The sequence below is a fragment of the Paralichthys olivaceus genome, chromosome 5 (genome assembly GCF_024713975.1).
Source record: "Paralichthys olivaceus isolate ysfri-2021 chromosome 5, ASM2471397v2, whole genome shotgun sequence".
NCBI classification, from domain to species: Eukaryota; Metazoa; Chordata; class Actinopteri; order Pleuronectiformes; family Paralichthyidae; genus Paralichthys; species Paralichthys olivaceus.
In genome coordinates this window covers 8497481-8509664 of record NC_091097.1, presented here as the reverse complement: position 1 = coordinate 8509664, position 12184 = coordinate 8497481, and the positions used below count along the sequence as shown (strand labels likewise).

The 12184-nt window shown below is 43.1% G+C and overlaps 1 pseudogene; it reads left to right on the top strand.

Annotated features, from left to right (window-relative positions):
- LOC109634198 (uncharacterized) overlaps positions 1-12184 on the top strand; it is a 37810-nt pseudogene extending 25626 nt beyond the window's left edge.

Below are 12184 nucleotides of genomic sequence, written 5' to 3'. Positions count from 1 at the left end.
TCCGTGCGCTCCCCGGCGGTGATGGGCAAACTGTGGTGAATCCGGCGAAGGAGACGAGCTTGCCCCGGACACCAGCGAGTCCGCCGAGCCGTGCCGTGAGAAAATGGGCTGTTTTTACTCCGCGGAGGGGAGGGCTTTGCTGTAACACCGGCGGAAACATGGCAGGGGTACACACTTCAGATGCTGTGTCGGGACATTTTTTGGAGCATGCCCCGCCAGCTCAGGGTGCTACCAACGCGGCGGGGATCACCGGCGACGCCACCGCACTTCCTCCCGCCGGTACCCGCGCGTACTTGGAGGTGTCTGCCGCTGCCCAGGGCTGCGGGGCCGAGGGAGTTTACACCAACGGACGGTACAGGGAGCTGGGCAGTCCGCGGATCGGGAGTGGCAGCCGCGATCATTCCGCCGAGAGGAGTCAGGGAGCTGGAAACGCACCTTGCGGCATCATGAAGGTTGGTAGATTGAAACACTTCATTCTTCCTGTCAAAGATTCTCAAGGTGACAAGAGACTGAGCCACAACAGAGCAACACTGAGCAGTAAATAAAACCTGCAGTGACCCAAACCAGGCTCCAGACACTTTCACCCCAGAAATATGACAATAAATCTTTTATTCTAACAACTCTCCACAGAAGTTATAAGAGCATTAGCCAGAATTAGACTTGATGAGTCCACGGTGACAGAAATAGACCATAATGCACTAATCAAGTAATGAAGGATTCAGCAAATCCACTTTATTTGGGCTTCACATGTGGACCATCCCATGAAACTCACTGATGAGCTGAACACTTTGGCATGATGTGAACCAGATGTGCTGCAACAATCATCCAGAAGACTGAGTTATTAAAGTTCCTGAACTCTGCAGACAAGCATCTTAACTGCCAGTGTAACAGCAGCGTGGTTAAATGAAGCCTGGCAGGTCACTGCACCTCTTTCTCTGTATATAATACAGTTACACTGCAGAAGAAGAGAGCTGTAGTGTTTCTGCTCTTACAGTGAGAGTTTAAAGGGACAAATGTCATCAGTTAAAATATTTTTTATAGATTTAGTGAAATTGTCTGTGGTGAGAGTTGAGTTTAAACACCCAGAGTCACATTTTTAACTCTAAAAGAAGAAGTGGGTCTTGGTGAAATGAGGAAAACAGATTTTGGTGTGTGCTTTGAAACTCAAGCCTCATATAAACCTGATTTGTGGACCGTCTCTCTCCATACAGCTCTATCAGTAATGGCCAGTGTGATTATCAAGCCCAAATTATGGCCCCCATTAATGGAGGTTAAGTGACTGGTCTTCCACATACTGACACAAGGAACATGGCACATTTTTCTTATTGGATTTAATGTCCTGTTTTGGGGCCTTTTAATGCACAGGAACAGATTGTTTGTACATCACGCCGTGCAATCTGTCAGCGTTACTGCCTGCATCATGGGGTCCTTGGTTGGAGACAGAAGTGTTGCGTAGGTGCGACGCACTGGAGACCTGCGTTGTGTCAAATCAGAAACTAGTTTGCTTAGCAACCGACACAACCCCCCCCACCCCCCCACCTTATTGGATTCCCTGTGGATGTGAGCAAAAGCACTGCACTCTCCCACCAACAACGTTTACATACATGGATGCACAGTCTGCAGTGTTGACAGCTCAGTGGAATCCCCATTCACAGTTTTCCTCCCGAGGCTTTTCCTTGGCATTTACTAATACGAGTAGCCTTTGTTATTCATATTAAAAAATAAATAACCCCCCCCCCCCCCCCTCTCCCCACAAAACAATCAGTCCACCTCTGCCAGGCTCATGAGCAGAACATGACAAGGAGGCTGGAGGGGATTGTTCTGTCTAAATGTGATTGAAAACAAGTCTCCTCAGAATGCTGTGTTCATACGCTGTTAGAAAGTGATCCCACAAAGTCTCTTATCCTTGAATAACCAGAGACGGCACAGCTCCAAACATGAATTCATCAGTCTATGTCCACAAAGAAAACCCAGTACTGTACCTGCAGCTATAGTTTCTGTTGCTGATCGTACCACACTGGAGGGAACTCACCTGTGAGATATATTTGGAATTTTAACAAATCAGCCTCCTGCAGGTATTTGAGCGTCTTCTCACCTCGTGTCTCTTGAGTGTGTCTCTCTACACTTGTGTGTAATGGTGAGACGTTATTCTTTCTTTTGAGAGGTGCAACCACATCCGCGAGGCTCTTCCAACTAATAAAGTGAAAGCTTGGTTATTTAGAAGACTGATGAGGCACAGGAAACTCTTTTTGCACAGTTTCTGGAATCCTCTTATTTTATGTTTCCGCTCTTTAAGCAACACTGAGAGCTATAAAAAACTTTTTAACTGCCAGTTTTTGTTTGAATCTTAATCCACTCCTCAACATCCCTCCCTTCTCAGTGAAGGTTATGTGAATAAAACTCCCTTGGCCATATCCAGTTTGCAAATGTCGCTGTAGTTTATTTGTCTAATGTTAATCACATGATGGTCTCGTAGAACAAGCTTGAGCATTAAACACAACGCCCCTGCAGTCACGACAAACACCAAGTTCAAAACAGAGCCTGGTGGGAAACTGGGTCAGTCCTTATGCAGACCTGGGTTCATGCTCAAGCACCAGTACATGCACGTACCCTTGAGAAGCACTTTGCAATGTGTGCGTGTTTTGCAATGTGTGCGTGTTTTGCAATGTGTGCGTATTTTGCAATGTGTGCGTGTTTTGAGTGGAGCTTTAAAAGGGGAAGGGGCTTAGGGTCCAAGTGATTGGAGAAGCAAAGGAGCAAACACACCGCTGCATTACCTCGTCACTTGGCCCTCAAATCTTGCAAGAGATGAATTTGTACGTCCGTCCCTTCAGCGGCCATCCAACCTTGTTCTCTGGTCATTTCCTCATTGGGGTGACAGTGTCGTGATGGAGAGCCCGCAGAGTGGCTAGAGGGGGGGTTGTTTGTGAAGCAGCCTTGTTATGTAATGCTGGACTGTGGACAGCTGCAAGGCCGGCTCCAGCCTGGCTGCTGGGTGGAGGGAAGTGACAACCAGCATAACTAGAGAAACTGGAGCAAACACATTTTTTACCAAAAATTTAAGGTTTTAACAATTTCCCACCTAAACAGATTCTCTAAGGATTTGCCCCTCTTTGCATTTGTCCTTTTTCCTTTGTCTTCTTTGGTCTGTGTAGTCCTTAACCTCAGCTGCAGTCGAAACAGCCAAGCTTTTATTTTCAGAGTTCTGCTAAAAAAAAAATAGAGGTCATGGTTGTGTTAAAATGAGTTTAAAAGTCAGTGTTGCCTCAGTGATATAACATTGTTAATGGCCATTGGGGATGAGGATCAATAAAGATCACATGCTCTTCAATTCACCTCTGCACTCCTCCTCAGTGATTGGCATGATATCAATTCACCCTCTCATTCATGACCTCATATAATAGATTTGAGCTAGTGTGACCCAGTGTGACCCCTCATCAGCTCAGGAATGTACATGGATGCTTATTAAGGGGCTGACACGAACAAATGGCTCCTACTGGAGTGAATCCTGTCGACAGAGAGCGAAAAACCTCTTTGAGCCAGTGAAAATGAGAACATCTGAGAGGAGGAAATTAGTATAGGTGATACTTTGCCTTTTGAGGTTTTGCTCTTCAGGTTGTGATTCTTAGATTTAGTTCTGGCATCTGAAGTGTGAAGGAGAGTTTGTGAAGCCCGCCCTGTTTCCTGGTGGAGAGAAAATCCTGGCTTTAATAGCAGAAATCAGATGTGATTGTGGTTCACTTGCATCTTCTGTTCAGCCTCTGGTAACATGAAGCGTTCTGCCACATCCAAACTGGCCACAAACTGTGATGTCAGATTAGCACAGGCACTGAAATGGTTCCAATCTGAAAGTCATCCTCTCTGAAAAACAGCTCAGTATGACCACCTCTGGCCCTGATAACAGCAGCAACAGAGGTCCGCTTTAACAAAGGGACACTGTAGGTTCCCTTTGTTAAAGCTGACTAGTGAACACACACGCATGACTGACTTTGGTTAATGGGTGAATAGTCCTTTTTATGGTGGATTCAAGTTCATCCCACTCGGGGTTCATTAACATTGATATCTTGGATGATGACCAGGCCATTAATGTCTTTTTATGTTCCAGGGATCATTCCAGGATGGTTCTTGCACTGTGACAACTTTCATTGTCTTCTTGAGAATCTGTCCCCCCGGGTGTTATGGTGACTGAGGGTCCACTTTGTCATAAAAGCATTAATGCTAAAGATTTGGCCACCAATTTGAACCATGACGTTAACTGTCTGTTTATACTTTTCTCCAAACTCACGTGAGTTCTTTCTTCACATGCATAAAAAGTATGTAAACGTCTGTATGCGTCTGTGTATGTACTCACATACAGACATGTGCAAACAGAAGCTGAGAGCCGACTTCTTCTGCCGGGCATGTTGTTTGACTTTCAATGCAGAATTCAAATCTCCTTCATGAGCCCCTGGGTGTAGTAGAAACTGCTCACAGTGATCACGTCTGTGCGGGTCACATTAAGGGATAGACGATAGTTATGTGCTGTTAAATTCCCAAAATGAGGAGAAAACTAGCTCAAAACTAACTCACTTAGCCACAATGAGCGCTGGGAGGAAAGGCACATGCATTGTACACACACACACACGCACGCACACAGTGAACTTGGAGAGCAGGCAGGGACAGTCGTTGCACACTGTGACAGTCGAGAAACCTTGTACAAATAAGAGGCTAAGCGTGTTACAGCTTGCTCTAGTAAGCTTACAGCCATTGTCGATTTTTTCCTCCTCATATGTCGTCATGAATAAAAATATCCCAAATGAACACTGTGAGCACACAACACGACTCTATAAGGAGAGTATTTAAACTTCACATATATAGAAATGATTCTGTCCCAAGCTTTTTGATCACTCAGTGTTTAAACTCACTTGATGTGGAAATACTTTGTCTTTAAAGAACACATAAGCTGATGGTTAAGTTAATTTTGCTTGGAAAGATTGGCAGATGTGCAGAATCTGAAACATCCATCATTTACAGCCTCTAAATTCATTCCGACGTGTTGTTGCTCTGTATTTTTTAGGCTGTTTTTGTTTTAGGGCTACAACTAACAAACGTCTGGTGAACTGAAAAACTGTAAAATATGCCCAACACAAGACCCTAGAGCACAAGGTAGTATATTTTATAAATAAACACATTAAAAACATTTACAAACTGCATTTAAACAGTGTCAAGTATTTTTTATCTTACGCAGCAATTCAGCAGAAATAAACAGATTAAAGATCAAAACTACCATTATATGCAATTTGTATAAAATGCAATTTGCAGTACAACAAGACTAATTTTTTCTGGTGCAGACATTGGTTTGTACTTCTAGGCCTTCTATTCAAAAGTCCTAATTTGCGATGCTTCTCTGTGGTATTTCAAAGGTTTGCTTGAAACCTGTCTGACACCTGGATAGAGATTCGGCTTCAGGGGATCTGTCAGACATAAGCACAGATTTCTGCCCTCTGATGGATCCCTGTCAGGCTGCCTCTGCTCCTGGCTGTTGTTTCCCTAAAGTAAGATTTGGCTGATCCCCCTCGAGGACTGAGGACGCTGCAGTACAAGCCTGAACAAATAACGCTGATTACATGTTGTGGGATTGTCACAGTTGATGATGATGATGACGATGTGGTGGTGATGAGAATTGGAATAAGGGCCTATTCACACCTCACTGCTCTCATCACAGGCTTCATGCAAAGTAAGAGCTCCCTCCAGAAATTTAATATAAGGTAATGGATCATGGGTAGAGATCACCGAAGTTTAGTTAAATTGCACTTCTGTTTTAAGAATTTTTAAGAGCACAAGTGATTCCCATTTCTCCTGCAGCAGCATACTGCTGCATGCTCTGATATTTTTGGAAAACAGAGATCTGCACTGCGTTGAAAAGGAGGCAGCAGAAGATGTGAAGTAGTGATTACAGGCGTCTGGGGCTGCTGAATCATCGCTTGCTCTCTTGGCTGATTCTCTCAAAGCAGCAATCTGCAAAATACAAACATCTCGAAGAGGCCTCGTTGTGTTTGAATCCACAGCTCAATGTCGAACGGACAGCAGACACCATCGATACTTTCATTAAGGTCAATCACCCACAGAGAGACACTGAGCTCAAGAGCCCCAAAAGCATTCCTAGAACAACTGATCAGCATCTAAATAAAGAAGAGCTGTGAGCTTTGCATTTTTTTAATGTATTTGTTTAGCTTTTTATTTCAAGGTTATTTTATAGACTCTCTCTTGTCTCTCGAAGATGTGTTTTCAACTCAAGGCTGAATCACAGATGGAAAAGACAAAGAATCTGGGGAGAGGGAAAAGTCAAAAACATCAGAATCATACTTTGAGTGTTTATTAGAGATATGGAAAATCTGAGTTTTTGGGAGATTAATTTTAAACACATTCTGCAAAAATAGACAAGTAACAGAATTTTCTCTCTTTATTCTACATCATGTACAATATCAATCATAATCAGACTACAATAATAGTAGCACAATGATAAAAGAAACTGTAATAATATCATAAACAATGTATAAATAATTTAAACTATGTAATACAATAATAGATCAATTAAAAACAAGTTAAAATATAAAAGTTTTGCTACCATCGACTGTATATAAAAAGGGACGTAGTTTGCGAGTCCGGAAAGTGAGGCCAATGCGGAAGTGCTGGAACCCTGTCTAATGACCAGCAGAGGGCAAATCCACTGGTGACAAACTAATTTTGTAAATTATGGTCTCATTTAAAGCCAAATAACAAAACAATAAAACACTGTATGCATTGGGGCATGGATACTATGTAACTGACAGCTAGTACCGTCCAATGGGTGTAGGTCGCAGGTGTAGGTGGGTGTGCAGCGTCCTCGTGCTCTCAGTCAGGCTCAACCCTGGCTCCTCAAAGGAAGATTACCAGGTCCAGAACATTAAGTTTGAGTGCTTCCCAGATCATCTTTATTCTATCAACTAGTGACTCCAGCCAGTCCACAGAGCAAGTGTTGAATAAAGATGTCAAATATAAGACCAATAGTTGGAGAAACTTTAGCAAACAGCAAAGTACTCCCACAGCTCTGTCAAGGATTTGGTGTAATTGACTTTCCCCACAGACCAATAGAGTTTACTTTGTCCTTGCGGCTTTCCATCTGCTGTTTCATGGGGGTGGCATTTACCAAGGCTGCCTCCAAGTCCTTCATCCTCCTTTATTCCCTTAAAGGATAACGACTTGAGCTGGAACCTCAATTAGCCATGTGTCAAATTGGGCCCCAGTCAAAAAGAGTTCCTTGAAACAAGAACAATTGATTTGATTGGACAACACCAGGGTGTATTTTGGGTAATGCCTTATCTTGATGATCCTTGCGGGAGGGGTGCAGCAGTGATGGCACTGCAGTGTGTGTGTGTGTGTGTGTGTGTGTGTGTGTGTGTGTGTGTGTGTGTGTGTGTGTGTGTGTGTGTGTGTGTGTGTGTGTGTGTGTGTGTGTGTGTGTGTGTGTGTGTGTGTGTGTGTGTGTGTGTGTGTGTGTGTGTGGTCCTCGTGACAGGGACAAATATTTGAGCACAATAGCCTGGTCAGGACTTTGGTTTGAACAAGCGATGACACAGTATTCAGAGTCTTGTGTGATGAACTTGCCTCTCCCAGAAGAGCTGTTGTCATCTCAAGGACATAAGTAAGGTGAGTAATATTCAGATTTGTCAGGCTGGATGTTTCCTAGGTTCATGTCAGCCCTGGGAACAGGGGTCTGATTGATGAACAGAACAATATGTCAGTGACAGCCGCTTCACCTGGCTTTGCTCTGACATGTTTTTACTGTCTGTAAAACACGAGTCATTTTTTTCCCTTTATCGATGCGCAGTGAGACAGGAAATGGATGTAACCATGCAGTCAGAGGAGCGCTGTGTGACTAAGGGTGATGAAACATTTTGAAATCATGACAAAGAAATGAAAAAGTTTCTTGTACATTTGAATTCTGTGTCACAACTTGATTGTACATCCTGTCTGAATGACACAGGATGGAATATTTCCAGGGATCTTTATTTCCTGACCACTCATAATTTGGGGTGTGCAATTTTCATAAGCCTTTCCACAACTTCAGACAGTCTCAATTTAAATAATAGCTCATTATTCAAATCATCCAAAAGATTTCTCAGGTCTCTGTTACTGTAATATCCCTATCTGAGATGCATCAGCCCATCTAATGCAGTGACAGGAATCTTAAGCTTGAGTGCCATAAAACTGTTCCTGAGTCAGTAAATCAGTTCATTTACAAACCCGGGGAATAAACAACTATAGTGGTAAAACTTCCAGTAATACAAGATAATCTTCAGTACACTCACTGAATGCTTTCCAGCATGACTGATAACAGAATATATCTCAGCAACATGAACTTATAGTCCTTTCAGAGACTGTTAGCTCTTCTCCAAACTCACTCACCGTACGTGTACAGAATCTGTAAACATCAGAACAAATGAATCATCAGCAGCAGCAAACATTACATTTTTTGCTTCTGCACAGTCATATTCGTGTTCACTTTTCAACCGTCTTGTAAAGAAAAAAAGAGAAATTTTTTTTTTTTTGCAAACTTACTCATCCGAAGTGGAGAACGGCTCCACCAGAAAACGAGCGAGTCACTCAATCAGAAACTCTTTCTGCCTCATGTTTTGCTCTCCTGTCATTTTTCGCTGGAGCACTTCTCACGTCATTTAGAACTGAAAAGTCACGGTGTCACCTATTGATTTTAGTGTGTGAACATTTTCCCCTATAGGCTGCACTTGTATAGGGTGGGGTTGATGCAGGTGGTAGGCACAGTTGCATTACAGCAAGAAGGTTTCTGGTTCAAATCCCTGTTTGCATATTCTCCCTGTGTTTGTGTAAGTTTTCTCTGGGTAATCTGACTTCCTCCTATATGCAGATTGGGGTTAGGTTAATTGAAGATGTTTTAAAGTGTAAGTGTGAGCTTGAATGGTTGTTTCTCTTTGTATGTCGGCCCCGTTATACTGGAGACCTGCCCAGGGTGTACAACGCCTCCCACCCAATGTCAGCTGGGATTGGCTCCATTTCCCCAAAGACCCTCAAAGGAGAGACGGCACCGATAATGGATGGATGGTATAAAGTGGGATTGGGAACTCTTTCTCTGAGCCTCAGGTTTCAAATCTTGATACATTACAGACATCACAGTGAATCCCTTGTCTTCCCCTAATCCCACTGATGGGAAAGCAAGGAGCCAAGTTTGTCTCTTTTAAATTTCTTTTAAAATGCATCTTAAATCAAAAGAGTAAAAAAGGTAGGAAGACGTGTAATCTCCTCTACAGTCTTTTGTTATTTCCTCAAACAGACAGTCTGTTAGTCTTGACCCTGCAGGAGGGAGCCCACTGTCTTCATGTCCATATAATTTCTTTCTTCTGTTCCTCCTCCTGCTGCCAGGGTGGTCTGGTGCAGTTATCTCTGTGCCTGAGATCTGTACAAGGAGAGAACAATTAAAGAAGGAACAGTGTGATGGATGGATAAGGACTGTGTGTGTGTGTGTGTGTGTGTGTGTGTGTGTGTGTGTGTGTGTGTGTGTGTGTGTGTGTGTGTGTGTGTGTGTGTGTGTGTGTGTGTGTGTGTGTGTGTGTGTGTGTGTGTGTGTGTGTGTGTGTGTGTGTGGTTATTTTCAGTCGCAGCCTCTACGGTATAGAAAGTGACAGTAGTGAATGTTAATGCTGAATAAATATAGCAGCCTCCATTGGACAGCACCATAGCAGCTTTCCTCACTGAAACCCCTTGACAACTGCGTCCTGAGAGAATATGAGGCCAGAGAACTGCAGGAAGAAGGAAGGAAGGGATGCACTTTCTGACCATCTGACCTTGTGGGTGGATTTGCATCGAGGCATGTCAGAGCTGGTGAGATGTTAACCCATCACAGACATTATTAGGTGATGCAGTATTTGTGCGTGTTGCATATTCTGCAAGGTTTGCTCTGTAACTACACACGTACTGCTGCACTTTTTGGTCATATATCACCACAGGTCAAATTCAGTGGTTATGCAAGAGCAGTGTATGAGGTTGTGTTTGGAGGTTCGAATTCCCATAGACTCGAGCAGAGACTTTTCTTTTAGAGCTACTGGAGAGAAAAAAACTCTGGTTATCTTGCACTTTGTGGTTTCTACATTTTTCCTCCCATGCCAGAGTGGTTGCCGGTGTTGTTTCAGGGCTCTTGCTGCTCCCTCTTGCTGAATTTGCTTTCATCTTTTCATTGTGTGCTTTCCACGCTTGTGTTCCGTGTAACCTTGCACTGCGTCAAGATGCTGTCATCCACCAAGCTCAACCTACTTATACTTTTTGTAATCGTGGGCTCAATTCATCATTCTCCCACTGTGAATGATGTATACACCCACTCTGAATGACAAACAACACACAATCCTGTTTTTTGCTCCAAGGTATTAAAAATCAGAAAAAAAACCTGCAGCATTTTCACGTTGCTGTTGATCTCATGAGATTAAAATATGATCACGTTGCCGTTTTCAGTCACATAACAAGTAGAGATGCGTATTTTCTAACTGTAACAACGTCCATTGAAATTATTTAAATAGTATTGTCGGCATTGAATGTCTGCTTTTATTTGTCATCATTTTTTTTTTTAGGTTTGTGTTGTCAGTTAAATTTAAGCTTTTTAAGTGATAATCCACAGAAAGAAGGAGCACGTTCATGGGCACTATTTTCTTCTTAGTCAAGGCTTTATATCAGAATGCTCATGCTAAACTGAGATGGTGATCACTGTAAATCATGAGGACTTTAGCATGGTCACTTCTGGCATTTTACCAGGCTGACTTCCTGTTTTGGCTCTGAGCATTGCTGTAGTGAAGTGAAGCCTCACAGACACAAGCTTGGCTCAGACTGGTGCAAAGTGATGCAAAGTGCATGATGCATTGTGCAAAAGTCATCCTGAGAAATCTTGCTGCAAAAATGTGATGACATGATGAACTTTCTAATGTGTGGCTGCAGCAACAAGATCTGAATGAACTTCTAACTATATTCTTTTTTTAAAGTTCTATTGTGACTGAAACCGTAGATCATATCATGGATATGAATGAACGCCTTGGGCCAGTGTGCATGAAGAGGCTTGTTGTCTGCAGGGCTATTCTGTATTTCTTTTTGCCACTATGGTTGATTGTAGCCAATGCTGATCCACAGATGGTGTCATTTTTCTCCTTGGCCTGGCACAGATGGCAGGAGATGAGGAAATTTTGGGCTGTTAGCTCATGAGCTGAGTATGTAGCCTACAATACAACAATTAAATTGTCATGTCTGGTTCAATGACTGACTGATAATATTTTACTAATAATAAAAGATATGTGGGTTAACCTTCTACATACATGCATTGGGTTTTATTTTTAAATTTTCAGTTTCTGTCTACCATTAGTTGCAGTTTTGCTAGTCCATCATCTTCTCGGACATGAATGCACCACAGGGTTGTCAGTTTGGTGTTTATCTGCAGTGGCTGCACACACCTCATGCACCTTTATTGATGAGCCGTTCTTAAATCACGACACCTGAACTTGACATGGAACCAAAAAGACCCCAGACTTCTCACTTTCCTTCTCCATATGAGCAACTGTTGATCTCAAATCCTGCACAGATGTGACTGAGGCCATCTGCTTGTTTTAAAGATGTCAAGCTGCTTGTCGTGCCATTGTGTCCTCATTCATGCTGCCTGTGACCTAGTGTGCATTGCCGCAGGGTGTCTTTCTGCAGGTTACAGTACAAGCACGGACATGTCACTCACACATTCCACTAATACTGTAAACTCATGCACGCGCACTCACTCCTAGAATGTCCTATGCATGTTGGCACAGAGATAGCTTTATGTGTGTGTGTCAGTGTCATTTGTGTTGTGTGTTCATCTCTTGTGGACACTGCACGTGTCTACATGGTCTCTCTACTGTATGTTTGCAGCACAGCACAGTACGTGAAGTTACTGACAAAGGATGGCTTTTACTCAGCTTATGGAAGAAGATCTGCGTTTTGGGGTCTGGAGGATTTGTCGCACGGGTCTCATGAAATCCCAGTTTTCTATCTGCTCTGTGCCTTGGCTCTGCCAGAGCCCAGCAAGTTGAATGTTCTGTCTATCAGTTTGTATATTTATGTCTTCTCTGGAGGGGGAACCAGGCTGGGCTTTGCTGTGACTTTGAAATGAGGGATTTCATGTGTG